Source organism: Crocodylus porosus, unplaced genomic scaffold (genome assembly GCF_001723895.1).
Source record: "Crocodylus porosus isolate Cpor-Errol unplaced genomic scaffold, CroPor_comp1, whole genome shotgun sequence".
NCBI lineage: Eukaryota > Metazoa > Chordata > Crocodylia > Crocodylidae > Crocodylus > Crocodylus porosus.
In genome coordinates this window covers 17,426,211-17,434,441 of record NW_017728909.1, presented here as the reverse complement: position 1 = coordinate 17,434,441, position 8,231 = coordinate 17,426,211, and positions in this window count along the sequence as shown.

Genomic DNA, 8,231 nt, shown 5'->3' with positions numbered 1-8,231 from the left:
TGCTGTGGACTGGCGTCACGCGGTTCATCATCAACGTGTTACAGTTCATTTTGTTGTTTGTGATCCCCATTTATGAGCTGTTGACCAGCCCTGGGACTAGGTCTTCGGACTGAACCTCGTGGGCCAACAGATCCCTTTGTTGTTAATTGTTTGCTTGTGTTCCAAACTGTAACTGAAGACCTCTCTGCCTACGCCTGAAGCGTAAGTCAAATAAATTCACCTGTTCTTTCTCAATCCGCTCCGAGTCCCTAACTCCAGACTCTAGGCCGCTAATCCCACCTGTCCATATCTAATTGCCACCCCGGCCCACCGTGACCTTGGGGCCCGATCCTTCGGTTTTCCCCGACATGCTTCAGTGCAGGGGCTGCCTACCAGCTAGGCCCACACTGGAGCACCCTTGTGACCCAGCCAGCCCATCCGCTGCATGTACAAACTTGGAACCTAGGAGCAATAAACTCCAGCATGAACTGCACCAGTTTATTCAGCCACATTAATTATACATGCAGGTGCACCCAGGGAAGTTTAACTTCTAAGAATCAGGAACTGGCCACAGCTAGAAATATGAAATTCCTGTTTCTTCCAAAACCTTCTAGCATTCTTTAGGGAATATTACTGCTATATACTTGAGGCCAGATCATCAACTTGTGCAATCTGTCCACAGAAATGAACTCCACCTGGGCACTTTAGCATTCAGTGACAGTGAGGTCCAGAGACTAATTATGGATTATGTGCAAAACACTACTTTTTATCAGCTTTGATTTTTCCATCTTTATGATTCAGGACTTTGAGCACATGGGGCTAATGACTGGGCCAGATTCTGACAAGCGTACTGATCTTAAGTAGCAATTCCTTCAACAAATCTATTCACTGTGAATAAGGGTATTGGAATCTGCTTCAACAATATCACTAAGACTTGATGCTAGACTTTTCTCTGTTAAAAACATGGTACTCCAAAGTCTATTGTTTCAAAATCATTGTTCTAACTTTTTCTTTAAATATTGAACTTGAGATTTCATAAATTGAAGCTCTTAAAAATACCTATTATGTCCCAATATTGGTCATTATAGATGGATGCTTGAGAACGCTTTTGCTCAACAACTACTTGGTACTTCTATTTTTGGTCTTTGCCAAAACTTTTGGAAATACATATTTGACTATTCAATATGCATTTCAACTAATAAATATGGGAGGATAAGTAGCAGGAATAGCTGTGTTTACAAATCACCTCAGCAAGTATTGGATTTTTAGGAAAGGTTTCCAGACATTCCCATTAGCATCCCTACTACTACCAGCATCACCACTGCCATCTACTTGTTTTAGCAATGCTGCTCCATCTTTGACTCTCAAAGTAATTTTTAAACAAAATCAGTATGAAAAGACACACTACAGATTTGGCATACAGTGGGTGAGTGGATAATAGACTGTGCAAGCATCAAACATTTTTGTGAAGACTTAACTTCTTTTGGGTCTGGTACAGGCTGGTTTTTAGCTGAATGCATATATATACATACATACATACATATACATACATTCATCTATCTATATAGATATCTATAGATAGATAGATCTATATAGCTATACACACTCACACCCACATATATATGCATATATATATATATATCTCTCTCTCTATATATATATAGAGAGAGATATATATATATATATATATGCGCAAAAACAGTCTGGAGGATCTACAGGAAGGGAGTAGGTCCTTACGTGTTAAGTTACTGAATTCTTTCAAGTATCAAGAAGCAACTGGGGAAAAAAAAAAGGATACAGTCACTGAAATGGTAGGATATGGTAAAGCAAAGAAATGTGGAAGGGAGGAAAAGGCCTTTTAAAATGCATACAAAGCAACCTTTAAAAGGGCCTCCAAGCTCAAATGCTCTCAGGAGGGTTCAGGAGGGAAAAGCAGTTTTCAATAACTGTTTTTATCTTCAGTATTTTACTTTATCTCACTTTCTCCAAGGGTAGGAGCTGACCCCAAGAGGGTCATGGAATCTGATTTATTGTACTACATTTAAAGCAACAAAGTCAGGTTTTCAAAGCTGTGCTGTGAGTCTCTGGCAGTGTTACCTGATTCTGCCTACCTGCTGCCCCAAACAAGTGTTTGTTTTTATCAGGGAAAATCTTGAAGCAGAAGGTTAGGAGCAGAAAAGGGCATTGTAGTCATAAAAGGACATACCTGTACCCCTAGCACAGCATCTGAACTTGCTGGCATGGCAGTGGAATGAATCTGAATGGTTATGTGGCTGTTTAGGATATGCGGAGAGATCATAAGCAATTGAGCTCACTGGACTGAAGTCAGTGGTCATCTCAACTGGCCCATGGAGCTCTCCACAGGCCTGTAAATTTGGTGTGGGAGGAGCAGGGGCAGTGTTAATTGCCACTCTCCTGCTGCCAAATTTCCATACCCACAGAAGGCCCAGGGGCTGGATGACGTGGCCCTTCATACTAGATTGCACCAGCTAGCAGTAGAGCTGTCACAATGGGTCAATCGATAGCTGGATCCAGCATAAGGATTGAAGCTGGGACTCTGATTGCACCTGCAGACCTACCCTGTGTTAGATCAGGCCTGTGGACCAACCCTGCACATGGGATCCAGCCCATGGAGTGGCCCTGCACCACCCATCCAGCTCACAGGGCTGGAAGGTTGAACACTACTAGTTTAAACTGTTCCAATAACCAAAAACCCCTCCAGGTGTCCATCGGAATGGACCTCAAAATCCAAATCTTTTAATTTTTTTTTTTTTTTTTCCTTCCTCAGACCTGAAAAAGAATGCTTTGCATTTGAAAACTTAACTAGCTTTATTCCATCAATGCAGTTGGCTCGGTAAAAAATATCACCCTCCCCGCAAAAAAAAGGCCTTGCCTCTCACAATATTTACATAAATGAGTTAAACATGTATGATGCCGCAGATGATTAGACAGATGCAAAGCAAGGAATATATTCAATTATAAATGTATGATATATATACCTTAAAGAAAGGATTAGAAGGCACAGGCAGCTCATGGGTGATGAAGACAATTTAGGGCCCTAACAAAGAATGTCTGTGGGTAAGAAGAGAAAGGGAGCCTAAGCAAGGGCTACGAATCATGTGTGGTTTTAGTGGGATAGTTTTAAATATTGGATTCTACGGAAAAAAAAAAATGAGCCCACTGTCCTTTAAAAAGGAAGCAATTTACTGTCAGGTACTGACATTTGGTTATTCTGCATGTGTGCTGAGCTAAGCTGTTGGTTACATATCATGGCTCAAAAGCCTTGATAATAAAACACAGGTTTAGTTTACCCTAACGTAGGAGCAGTCTAAACAAGTGGATATACACTGTAGGCGTGAAGTTGATGATCTTGATGATCTTGCAGATCTTGATGATCTTCCAGATCCCTTCTGACCCTTTGATTCTATGATTCTAGGCATGTTTGGCACAGTCTTTGCCTGTGGGGGTCACAAGCTTAGCAGAGACCTGCCTAGGGTACTAAATTACTAAGCAACTGACAATTGGACTTGTCTACAGAGGAGTTCAAGGCCCAGTTTTGTATAGAGTTAATAATCAGGTAAATATATGTGACTATGTGGCTTGTTTATTACAGCAGGAGATTACTCCATGTTACTTCTTCCAAAAAAAACCACAACCCCCCCGGCAAAAAAAACAACCCTAAAAGTATTAGTGTGACATTACAGTACTTCTATTAAGTTTTGCTAATAACTTGCTAATTACATCATAATACACCATGGTAAAAGCATGACAGATAGAACATCTACTTTTGATTAAACAAGTAACAGGATATCAGCCCATCACAAGCCAGGATGAAAGGTTGCTATTTCTACTTTCTAGTCACTTTGACAATTAATAAATCTATTTTGGAAAAGAAAAAAAAAAAGTTACATTTTCCTTCTATCAATCACTATTTATTTGCATGGTCCTAAATAATGAAGTGGAGTCAGACAGACTAGCACAGCTCTCTGAATGTTGATTAGTGCACAGGTATTCAAGCCAGTCTCACTTCAGCAAAGTTGTTCCACAACTGCCTAAGTGTAAGCATGTCAGCAGCAACTATAGCTTCAATAGGGTGACTCACATAACTATGGACTCTGTTGAATTCTTAGATTCATGGATTTTAAAGTCAAAATGGACAAACCTGATCATCTGAAATGGCCTCTTGTATGACACTTGGCAAAGAATCTGAAAAATTAATTTCTGGATCATGCAGAAATTCTGTCTATGCTACAGCATAGCTTTCAGAAGGATATTGAGTCCTGGTGCAATTACTTCCAACAATGTGGACCCAAGCAAATAGGTGCCAATCCTTGGGGTGGACAAAACCATGGCTAGAGACTAATTTGTTAGTAAGGGCATCAAGAGTTGTTAGTAAGGACACACCTTGGTTGTTTCTTCTGACTATGAAGTTGCTAATCATCCCTATGGGGAATGATTTCTAAACATGGGTTCTTCTTATATCTTTCCCCACAAGGTTAAATAATCCAAAAGTGTCTAGAATTTTATTCCCAGAAGGGTATTTCTACACTGGAATCAAGTTACTTCACATTCTTCTTTAAGTTTCTTACTGCAGAACTTCCAGACTTCATCCAATTTCTCTATTCTTTATTGTCCTTTGTTTTTTTACTAGCCCTTTTGAGGTATGGACTCTGAACTAGATACACTATTCCATACCATAACTTGAATATGAAACAAGAGTGCTGTTATCTGCTCATCATTCACTGGTATGACTGATAGGATCATAGGAAAGTAGGGATGGAAGGGTCCTCACAAAATCACCTAATTTAGGCTATGCTTAAAACAGGATTGTCCCTGACAAAACCATCCCATTCAAGTGTCTGTCTGACTTGTTGTCAAATATTTGAAGGGATGGAGATTCGACAACGACTCTAGGTAGCCTGTTCCAATGCAGGGGCAGCCTCATAGTTAGAAATCTCCTGCTAATCTCCAACCTAAATTTTCCCTCCTGAACTTGAGGCCATTCCTCCTAAAACTGTCCTCTGTATCAACGGACAAAAGCCCATCTCAGTCCTGTCTGTAATCACCCTTCAAGTATTTGAAGACGGTTATCAAATCCCTCCTCAGTCTTCTCTTCTCCAGGGTAAATAACACCAATTCCTTCAGCTTTCCTCATAATTCATGCTTCCCAGGCCTGTAATCATGTATGTTGATTACCACTCGATTCTTCCAAACTGCCCATAGCCATCTTGAAGTGTAGGGCTCAAAACTGGATGCACTACTCCAGGCAAGGCCTCATCAGTGCCAAATAGAGCAGCAGAATCACTTCCCTTGATTTGCAAGTGACACCTCAGTCTGTATTTGTGCACACAGTTATTCCATCCCAGGTGCGGGACTCAGCACTTGTCTTTGTTGAATGTCATCTGGTTGGCTGTAGACCATCTCTCCTGTCTATCCAGATCCCCTGCTCAATATGCATTAATGCAACTCCATTAAATTTGGTGTCATATGCAAATTTGATAAGCATTCACTCAATCCCAGCATCTCAAGCATTAATGAAGAAGTTCAACAATGCTGGACCTAGGAAAGTCCCCTGGGAACTCCACTTAATACCGCCTCCCAGCTAAGTATTGAGCCATTGGCAGCTACTCCCCGAGCATTATGATCAGACCCATTATTTATCCACCTCACAATACTTTCATCTAGTTTGTATTTCCTTACCTTGTTAATGAGAATGTTGTGGGATACAGTGTCAAAATCCTTGCTAAAGTCAAGATATATCACATCCACTACTCTCCCACCATCCACTGAGCCAGTCATCTTATCATCGGTAGAAAATCAGACTGGCAAGGCATGATTTACGCTTGGTGAATCCATGCTGATTGTTCTTGATTATGTTGTTCTCCTATAGATGCTTCACAATATATTCCTTGAGGACCTGTTCCATAATCTTTCTAGGTACTGAACTCAGGTGAACTGATCTATAGTTCCTCCAATCCTCCTTTTTCCCTTTCTTAAAGATTGACACTACATTTGTCCTTGTCTTATCGTCAAGGATCTGACTTGCCCTGGCCAATTTCTCACAGAGGATAGCTGATGGCACTGCAATATAAAATGACCCTGACTATAAAATGACCCCCAATAAGTAGATCCTATATATGGAAAAGTTATATATTAGATATAATTTTCCAGATATAGAATAAAATGTTTGGACGTTTGTCTTGAATTTGTCAACCTACCACTGCTATGACAGGGAAAATAGGTTTGAGGAGTCAGATAACCCCTTTGCCTTCTGCCACCCCCAACTGCTTCCCCCTGCAGCCCCTTCCCCCACTCCTTATGGTCATATTGTGCTGTCCTTTAGCACATGGAAGAGATGAACATCTTTTTTTTTTTTTTAATGACCTTAAAAAAACATAGCTGTAGCAATTTTCATATAATATCTATACAATTAGTTCACCCAGAAATGGTGCATTTTAGCTTTTTTGGAACTGCTGCCAGTGTTAGCACAGGTACTCCATAAACCCATGTTTAAGCAGCACTTTAGCACCTTCTTAGAGAAAGTACAAACTATACATGATATTAGTCTAAAGCCAAAAGGCTTATGATTTACCATATAGTTCATTGGACTGGGTCCTAGCAGAGTCAGCAGTATGTCAAGCCATGGGGACCCCATAGCTCAGCACTGATAAGTAGTATGTGTATACTCCAGATATTCCCCATAAAGGATCCATGTACTAATTAGCCTATGACTCATGACCAGACCTGGGTGTTCCTGTCATGAGTCCTGAGATCCTCCAAAAATGTATATGCAGATAAGGCATAGGGTAACCTGGTCCAACATAACCTTATGGTTGGTAGGTCCATGCTAATCATATGCAATAGGCGGAGAGAGAAGCTGACAGACAAATTCTAGGTAAACTGTTTGCGGCCCCATTTGATTATATTCGCCTGATATTTAAGGCTGGTGAAGAAACAGGACTCACTGGAAATGGGAAAGAAAGGTACAGCTCAGCTGTGAGAGTGAAGAGGAAGTAGAAATGTATGCAATGCAGTGGCTCACCATGACTTGAAAAAGAGTTGGCACCGAAGGGGGACTACACTCATTGGGAACTGCCATATGTTTTATTAAAATAGAATGAACTGACCTGTCCTGGTGGTAAGTTCCCATCAGCTTCTCAGCCTTTTGGTTAAGATCAAGCATTTTTGGCACAAAGAGGAGGATGTCAGGACAGGCCATGGACCTCTCAATGCCAGCCTGGTATTGTAGTACGTCTATACCTGGTGTCAATTTCCAGAGGGGGAAACAAAGGGCCATTTTTTTTAAAGGTTCCCATCAGCACATTTGCCCCATATAGGACTTGTGGTTTATAGCCATGCTCAGGGTTGGCTGCATTTAATCAACTTTGAAGTTGGTTTCTGTTACTGAGCACATGCTGCTTTTAGCAGAAGTTCAAATATAGTCAATGTATTTAATATGATTTCCTTGTATGCAAAAGTAAGATGAGGCCCATCCCCTTCCCCCTGGGGGTGGGTGATGAGGAATGCCTTATTTTTTTTTCAACTAAGTGTGGCACTTCATCCAATTCCTCCAGAACCCTAGCATTTATCCTATAATGTAATTTGAAAGCATCGAGTTTTTCTAAGTAATCTCTAACCTGTTTTGCTACTGTGGGCTATTTGTCTCCTCCCCTACTTTTGGTGCCAACTATGTTCCTTATTCTGGTAGCTGCCTCTGTTTGTGAAGAGTAAAGTAAGAAAGGCATTATATACTTCAACCTTCTGTCCGTCATATGTAGTTGATTGCTTTCTGAATTCTGTAAAGGATATACCATTTCTTTGATTTACCTCTTACTCTTACTCACTTGTAGAAACCCTTTTTATTGGCTTTTATGTCCCTTGCTAGTTGCATTTCAAATGTGTCTTGGCTTTCCTAATTTATCCCTGCATGCCCATGCAATACTCTTATACTCTTATGTTTCCACTCGCTGTAGGATTCCTTTTTGAGTTTCAACTTTTTGAGGAGATTGCTGTCTAGTCAGTCTGGTCTCCTATTGTACTTACTGTTCTTCTATTGCATCAGGATAGCTTGCTTCTCTCTTAAAAGGGCCTCTTTAAATTACAGTCAACTGTCCTCAAGTACTTTTTGCCCTCAGACTTCCCTCCCAGGGCATCCTTGAACAAGCTTGAGAGAGTCCAAAGAAGGGCCACTCATGATCAGAGTCTTACACAGCAAACCATATGAGGAAAGCCTGAGGGATCTGGGATTCTTC